Source organism: Oryctolagus cuniculus, chromosome 13 (assembly GCF_051225735.1).
Source record: "Oryctolagus cuniculus isolate XC-2025 breed Fujian yellow rabbit chromosome 13, ASM5122573v1, whole genome shotgun sequence".
Lineage (NCBI taxonomy): Eukaryota > Metazoa > Chordata > Mammalia > Lagomorpha > Leporidae > Oryctolagus > Oryctolagus cuniculus.
In genome coordinates this window covers 113,275,981-113,284,583 of record NC_142879.1, presented here as the reverse complement: position 1 = coordinate 113,284,583, position 8,603 = coordinate 113,275,981, and the positions used below count along the sequence as shown (strand labels likewise).

General features: G+C 39.4%; 2 pseudogenes; one reads left to right on the top strand and one right to left on the bottom strand.

Annotated features, from left to right (window-relative positions):
- Nucleotides 1-1,433: 1,433 nt before the first annotated feature.
- LOC108175675 (translationally-controlled tumor protein-like) lies at nucleotides 1,434-2,015 on the bottom strand (annotated as a pseudogene).
- Nucleotides 5,873-6,600, top strand: ORYCUNV1R-PS1593 (vomeronasal 1 receptor oryCunV1R-ps1593 pseudogene; annotated as a pseudogene).

Here is an 8,603-nt window from a genome sequence, read left to right as displayed (position 1 = left end):
TGTGCTATATCGACATTAAATTAAGTTTCTAAGTAGATGACACATTGCATTCATTCAATGCTATTGGGTGCTTGTCCTGTTTATTCTTCTAGAATTTGTCCATTTTTAAAAAACTATTTTTGTGAAACTAATCATGGTGGAGAGGATTTTTTTTTCTAATCGAATATGCAAACTGACTCATTTTATCAATGAATGCAATTAACCTACTCCCCATGATTGGTGTATCAAAAATTCTCAATTATTTTAATATTGTCAATGTCATAGGTCAAATTGATAATAAATATGGTAAAACTTGTAGTGAAGACAGTATTGTTAACATAATAAAATAGTAAATTCTGTCATATATACTTATATTCTTAAATCTACAGGGACTATAACATCATTGTACATTCATTTGTCAAATATCCCTAAAGTTACCACTCATAATATAACAATACTTTAATAATTCATATTATCATAAAGATAAGAAAAGAGGCTTTATCAAAATTATGTTTCTTGAGGAAACCATTGTGGTACAGTGAGTTAAGCTGATGCTTGGACATCTGCATCCCTTATCAGTGTGTTGGTTCATGTCCTGTATATATGCTTCTGACCCCTCTGCCTCTTGCTTCTGGTGCAACTAGGCAGCAGCAGATAGTGGCTCCAGTACCTGGGTTCCTGGCACACAAATGAGAGACTGAAATTGAGTTCCTCTCTCCTATTTGTGGCCAGTTTTCTTGGGCATCTCTGGGAGTGACCAGTGAATGGGAGATGCCTGGCTCTCTCACTACCTCTGTGTGTGTATGTGTGTGTCTATATTTTTGCCTTTTGAGTAAATATTTTTTTTTTTTGGCAGGCAGAGTGGACAGTGAGAGAGAGAGACAGAGAGAGAAAGGTCTTCCTTTGCCGTTGGTTCACCCTCCAATGGCCGCCGCTGCAGCCGGCGCACCGCGCTGATCCGATGGCAGGAGCCAGGATCCAGGTGCTTTTCCTGGTCTCCCATGGGGTGCAGGGCCCAAGCACCTGGGCCATCCTCCACTGCACTCCCTGGCCATAGCAGAGAGCTGGCCTGGAAGAGGGGCAACCGGGACAGAATCCGGCGCCCCGACCGGGACTAGAACCCGGTGTGCCGGCGCCGCAAGGTGGAGGATTAGCCTATTGAGCCACGGCACCGGCCTTGAGTAAATATTTTTAAAACATACTTTGTGTACCAAGTAGCCCTCGATTTTATATAGACAGTGTCTTTTTGTCATACTGCTTCTGTTTTATGTACATGCCTAATCTAAGCCCAGAGATTTCATCATTAGTCTTTTGGTTCCTAGTCTATTTATCTATATTTTTTAGTTCAAATGCATATAATTTTTAGACAACCTAAAAGACAATTTTTCCCTTAAAAACAATGCCTTCATTCTAAGTAAATCACAGCCAAAATAAATGAAGGTCTCGAGATAATATCAGTCCCATTTCCTGTAAATCCTGATGTTGTGTGGATACAAGCAGCAGCCAGTTCTGATAAGCAGTGATAGATCCAAAGCAGTTGTCAATTTTGTTAACATTTTTCCATTTCTAAAGAAAATCATAAATGGGGTCATCTCATCCTCACGGTAGTACCAGCAGAGCAACCATGCCAAGTGGATTCATGTTTTTACCCAAATAGAACTGATAGTTTTTGAAATTAGCGAGGATATGTTTGATTTGTTGTGCATCCTCTATCATACAAGGTTTTACTCTTTCTGGTCTCTGTTCTTCAAGTTTGCCTTTCATTGATTCCAGGTAATCTTTAATATGCTTCTTGAAGGAATCTTTTGTGAATCTGATTTCCTGCAGGTGATGGTTCATGGCAACATCAACACCAGTGATTACTGTGCTTTCAGTACCTTTGCCCTAGGGACCTTCAGAAGAGGCATTCGTGCAAAGGAAGGAATCATCAATGTTACCCTCTGCCCACTGGCCATCTTCCCCTCCACCTTCAGGCACATCTTGCAAATGTTACAGAACATCTCATCGTCACTGATGAGGTCCCCATAGGTAAGCATGATGCCACCTGGAAGAAGAGGACAGTGGTGGTAGCTTTCCAGGAGGTGGAGCTCTGGGTGAGTGTGTTGCAGCCAGAGCAGCTCTCAGGGTTAATGGGGAGAAGGCTAAAAAGTCCAGGTTCATCTAATTGTGGTGTTTTCCTCACCGTGATCCAAGATGAAGTGAATATTTTGACATATAAGATGAAAGGCAGGATAAAGAAGGTGAACATTGCCCACATTTTCTGTCTCTGAGAATGCTCAGAGGCTCCACTCTCAGCCCCAGTAATCTCTGATTTTCAGTTCTTCCAGTGAGAACGGAGCTGTGTGTTAATATGTTTAAGTATTTACTTTGTTTAACAAAGGACTCAATTCTCCTTGACTACACCCTAACCAAACTGTAAGTGACCATCTTCAAACTCTTCTATTCCCTTTCTTACATGTCGACAACATATTATTGCACCTTCAGTGATCCTTCCATGATGCAACTGCCAGATTTTCACATAAAAATAGGATACAAAATTAGCTTTAAAATACAAATAATATGATATTTTGGAGTACACATATATGTTGCAGACAGCTATCAGTTGTTAGATACAGGGAATTAATGTGCATTTTCAAAAGAAATCATCTAAATGATTATATTTCATCTATTATTGCTCATCCACAGGAGCCATGTTTTTTTTTTTTTCTCACCCAGACTGTATGTTAACAAAAGCCTCATTAGAAACAAATAACAATTGAGTATCTGATAGAGCAAGTCTGTTTCAGTGCATGGTGGGCATTTACCAAATGAGAGAAATGAGGCAGGGATAATCAGCCAAATATCACTGTGGCAGGAGAAGAAAATATTGAAATCCTTATCTACTTGCTTTCATGTAATTATGTTATCTCTTTCACCAAACATCTCATAACGTATGAGGACACTATAATTACATATATATGTATATATACCAAAATAAATATTTTTAAATACTCTACACACATATGTCTGGTGTGAAATGGCTCAATCTCATAAATGAATGGAAGAAGTACTGGGACCAGTATCATACACTGCTTAAATATATAATTGAATTGATTATGATCCTTGAAATGTGGAGATAGTTCATCTTCTAGTCAATATGGTCATGGTACTTTTTCTGGTTCCATGGGTACAGATACACATTTTTTTGTTTGTTTATTTGTTTTTGTTTTTGACAGGTAGACAGTAAGAGAGAGAGACAGAGAGAAAGGTCTTCCTTTTGCCATTGCTTCACCCTCCAGTGGCTGCCGCAGCTGGCGCACTGCGGCTAACGCACTGCGCTGATCTGAAGCCAGGAGCCAGGTGCTTCTCCTGGTCTCCCATGCGGGTGCAGGGCCCAAGCACTTGGGCCATCCTCCACTGCACTCCTGGGCCATAGCAGAGAGCTGGGCTGGAAGACAGGCAACCGGGACAGAATCCAGCACCCCGACTGGGACTAGAACCTGGTGTGCCAGTGCCGCAAGGTGGAGGATTAGCCTAGTGAGCCACGGCACCAGCCAGATACACGTTTATGGAACAATTATTCATTTATGATACATAGTGCTTTTGCTCTAGTTGATTAAGCCTTTGAAGCAAATTAGAGGAGGCAAGATGGCGGAATAGGAAGGGAGCACACTGATAGTCTGGGGAGAGACAGTTTAATAAAAGTGGAGATACTGCAGGTTCAAGGAAGAGTAGGGGAAGAAACAGCAGAAGAAACTCTTCCAGAACGCGTGATTCACAGTGGACCTGCGTGGAGAGCGTGGAAGCCCACAGTTCGGGACACCAGTGGCAGACTCAACACACCAGCGCTGGAACGCAAGGTGAGCCAAACCTCAATAGCCCGAGACACCAGCAGGCAAGCGGAGAGAGGAGACTAGAGGGAACGACCCCGGGGGGAAAGTTCACCAGGCTAACTAGAAGAGAGAGAGAGAGAGAGAGAGAGAGAGAGAGAGAAGTGACTGATACAGACACAGGTTTCTCTCTCTCTGCTCACCTCTCAAAGGTGAGCAAGACAAAGAGCAGGCGCCATCTTGGACATACGTCATAAGCAGAGCAACCTCAGGTCTGCGCCAGCCCTGAGCCTAGCAGAAAAACCTGACTCTGGGTGGGGCGAATTAACAGGAGATTAGGACCTAGTAAATTTGTGGCACTACTGAACTGAGACTGTGAAAAAAGAGACGTGTGGGGGAGAGAACTCAGGGAATTCACGTGAGTACTCTCCAGAGACGCTACAATTCTGTAACTTTGGCAACCCAGTGGGAGACTGAAGGAGAATTTGAGCCCACTCTGAGGGCCGAACAGATTCCCTGTGTGGTCCTTGGGAAAGAGCTTCCAATCTCTGGCTCCTGTGGGTATATCATTTGCCTGCTAACTACCTCCAACTTCGTTCAGCTGTGTGGAATTACTTCCCTTTTGGATCAAAAAAAGAAAGAGAGAGAGAGAGGAAGATCTACCACACCTAACCTGGGAGTGTCACCTTTGGCACACCAGAGCTCTCAGGCCACACCCACCTCAAGCCTCTAAGGCTCCATCAAAAACAGACAGTCCACTTAATCTAGAGTCACAGTATAACAAGAAAAAGCACCAGAGTGAAGAAACCAAATATCTCCAATATGCCAAATAACAAACGCAAAAACCGAGGTAATAAAAACAAAGAAGTCACTATGACACCCCCAAATGAAAAAGACACCCCAATTCAAGATTATGAAGATGATGAGATAGAAGAAATGCAAGAAGCAGATCTCAAAAAATTGATAAGAACATTAAGAAGTTCTCAAAAACAAATTCTTGAACTACAGAAATCCTTAATGGACAAGATAGAATATCTCTCTCATGAAAATGAAATATTAAGGAGGAATCAAAATGAAATGAAACAACTAGTACAACAGGAAACTGTGATAGTGATGAGAAATCATAACGAAGTGAAGAATTCAATAGATCAAATGACAAACACAATAGAGAGCCTTACAAACAGAATGGGTGAAGCAGAAGAGAGAATATCCGACTTAGAAGACAGAGAACAGGAAAGGATACAGTCAGACCAAAGAAAAGAAGAGGAAATTAGAAATCTAAAACATATTGTCAGGAATCTTCAGGATACTCTTAAAAAATCAACATTCGGGTTCTAGGAGTTCCTGAAGGCATGGAGAGGGAGAAAGGATTAGAAGGCCTTTTTAGTGAGATATTAGCAGAAAATTTCCCAGGTTTGGAGAAGGACAGAGAAATCCTAGTACAGGAAGCTCACAGAACCCATAATAAACACGACCAAAAGAGATCCTCACCACATCACGTTGTAATTAAACTCTCCACAGTGAAACATACAGAAAAGATCCTAAAATGTGCAAGAGAGAAACGTCAGATTACTCTCAGAGGATCTCCAATCAGACTCACAGCTGACTTCTCATCAGAAACCCTACAAGCTAGGAGGGAATGGCGAGATATAGCCCAGGTACTAAGAGAGAAAAACTGCCAGCCCAGAATATTATATCCTGCAAAGCTATCATTTGTGAATGAAGGTGAAATAAAGACTTTTCATAGCAAACAGAAATTGAAAGAATTTGTCACCACTCGTCCAGCCCTGCAAAAGATGCTTAAAGATGTGTTGCACACAGAAACACAGGAACACATCATCAATATGAAAGAAAGTAAAGGAAGGAAAGCTCACAGCAAAAGATCACAGGGAATTCAAAGCATATATTAGAACTTATCTTTGGCAAATGGCAGGGCAAAGTTACCACTTATCAATAGTCACATTGAACGTTAATGGCCTGAACTGTCCAGTTAAAAGACACAGATTGGCTGATTGGGTTAAGGAGCAAATTCAACAACGACTTTACGAACTCTGCTATGTGCCTCTCATTAATTCATGCATGTCATGTGGTTGCAGATATGTTCGAGTCACTGAATTTTCTAAATGACTTATAATGTAAGGTTTTACTCTATATGATCAGGGTGGTGAGGGGTCTCTCCATCAGCACTACATCCCTCTTGAGCATCATCCAAGTCATCACCATCAGCCCCAGCACCTTCTACATGTCAAGATTTAAACATGGACTCACAAATTATATTACTCAGGCTTTCTTCTGTTTTTGGTCCCTCAACCTTTCTTTCAATAGTAACATGATCATCTACACTGTAGCTCATTCCAACATGACCAAACTACTCAATGTCAGTAAGTATTGCTCACTTTCCTCAATGAATTCTATCATCATGGAAATATTTTTCACACTTGCATTGTCCCAGAACATCTTTGTAGGAATCATGCTACTCTCCAGTGCATACATGGTGATTTTCTTATCTAATCATCAGAGGAGGTGTGAGTACCTTCACAGCATAAGTGTTACCCCAAGAACCTCCCCAGCAAAAAGGGCCACTCATACTGTCCTGCTCCTGGTGAGTTTCTTTGTGATCATGTACTGTGTGGATATCACAATGTCATCTTTCTCAACTGTATTGTGGAAATATGAGCCAGTTGTCCTGGATGTTCAGAGACTTGTGGGAAATGTGTATGCCATGGCCAGTCCTTTGATATTTTTTAGTTCTGATAAAAGAATAATTGGTACTCTGAAAAATGTGATTGATATGACAATTTTAACAAGTTGATGAAACAAATCTGAAAAGCTGAATTCTAACTCTGTTAAATATTCAAAAAATTAGGGAATTTAAATTTTAATTTAAATGTGTAGAATTTTACTTGTCTTTTTACTTGTAACCTTTTTTTTTTTACTTTGACAATGCCTCCCTTAGTTCAATGGTCTCCATGTATTGAAATTACTTCTTAAACTTTCCAAACTTAATGTAGGATTTTTTTCCTTTACACTTGGCATCTATGAAGCTGCTTTTGCTACCTAATCCTTAGATCTTACTTCAGAAGGTAATCTGCATATTACTGTTTGTTGAAAGCATATTAACTAAGCATCCAATTCTAGTTTTACTGACAGTTTCTCAATGATCTGTTAATAGTTATTTATGCTTTCACATATATAAACTATGGAGATTTTTCTCATGTCTTTGCAGATTATCATCCTTTTCTCATTTAAGTCTTTTCTTTGATGTTACCACTTTTCTGAATTCACTGATTTGTGTCTTCTTGTCAATTTTGGATACCTGAACACTAAGTAATTCTTAGACTAGCTTCTTTGATATCTTTTATATAATCCACACAATTAGATTATTTAATTCCTTTTCATTCTAACCTTTGTATATGTAGGTTTATATTTTTAACTTCTATTGATTTTCTCTTTTTATTGTACTTCTACTAACTATGTTCAGTAGTTTTTTCTTTGGCTCAGTCTAATGTTTGACATACATTTTATATAAAGTAGACTCAATTTACTTGCTGTTTCCCAAATATGCCTTTTTATTCGTTTGGGTACTTGTTATTTTCATGTATTTTGTGATTCTCCCATCTGCATTGTATTGAATTACATGTTTTAAAGATAATCCCCCTGTCTAAAGCTTATGTAATGTGAAATTTTATTTTGGTAGGTTATTTCTGTGTGAAAAAGTAATTAAGATTATTTCTCATATAGTGAGATATCACCTTGGAATGTTTGCAGTTAGTTTTCTTTTATTGTTTTTGCCCCTCCAATCTGAACACCCCAAAAAGATTTCTCATCTTCATAAGTCCTTTATGAATGAAGAACCTGTTTCTTAGTTTTGTTCCTTCCATGAAAAATTTATTTGGCTTGCTTTCCTAGTTTGGGGGGTTCGCAAATATTTCTTCCAACTTTATTAGACATTTTGGTGAATCTTACAGCATTTGATTATTTTAGCTTTCTGCACTATAAGTTGTTGGACATATAACAGTTTCCCCCAAAAGCACAATTATTTACAGTATACAAGATAATGTTTCACATAGATTTTCTGTAGTAGACAATCATGTTTCATGAGAAATCCCTTTTTCATTTTATTTGGAACATACTCCTCTTCCCCAGATCACTGTAAGTTAATGATAATGGGTAGAATATGAATAGTTTAATATTAAAATTTAATTTGAACTTAATTTAATACTAGAAAACTGACAATATTTTGACAATTTTTATGAGTTATTACATTTCCTTACAATGTTCTCAATTACTGTTTTGTTATAGCGTTAACCTAATATTGGCAAGAACTAATTGTGCAAATTCAGGATTTTATCTTCAATCATCATTTTTCCTCATTGGCACTTTCACAACTCTACAAAAATAATCCTTCTGGATAGTCTATTTAAATTGTGAGTTAATATTTCTTTTTCTTTTTTATTATTTGACAGATACAGTTAGACAGTGAGAAAGAGAGACAGAAAGAAAGGTCTTCCTTCCATTGGTTAATCCCCCAAATGGCTGCAATGGCGGGAGCTATGCTGATCCAAAGCCAGGAGCCAGGTGCTTCCTTCTGGTCTCCCATGCGGGTGCAGGGGCCCAAGCACTTGGGCCATCCTCCACCGCCCTCCCAGGCCACAGTGGAGAGCTGGCCTGGAAGAGGAGCAACTGGGACTAGAACCTGGCACCCATATGGGATGCCGGCACTGAAGGTGGAGGATTAACCAAGTGAGCCACAGCGCCGGCCCTAGCTTAAATAATCTTAATGAAATGTACATGTAGGTACAAATCACTTGTTAG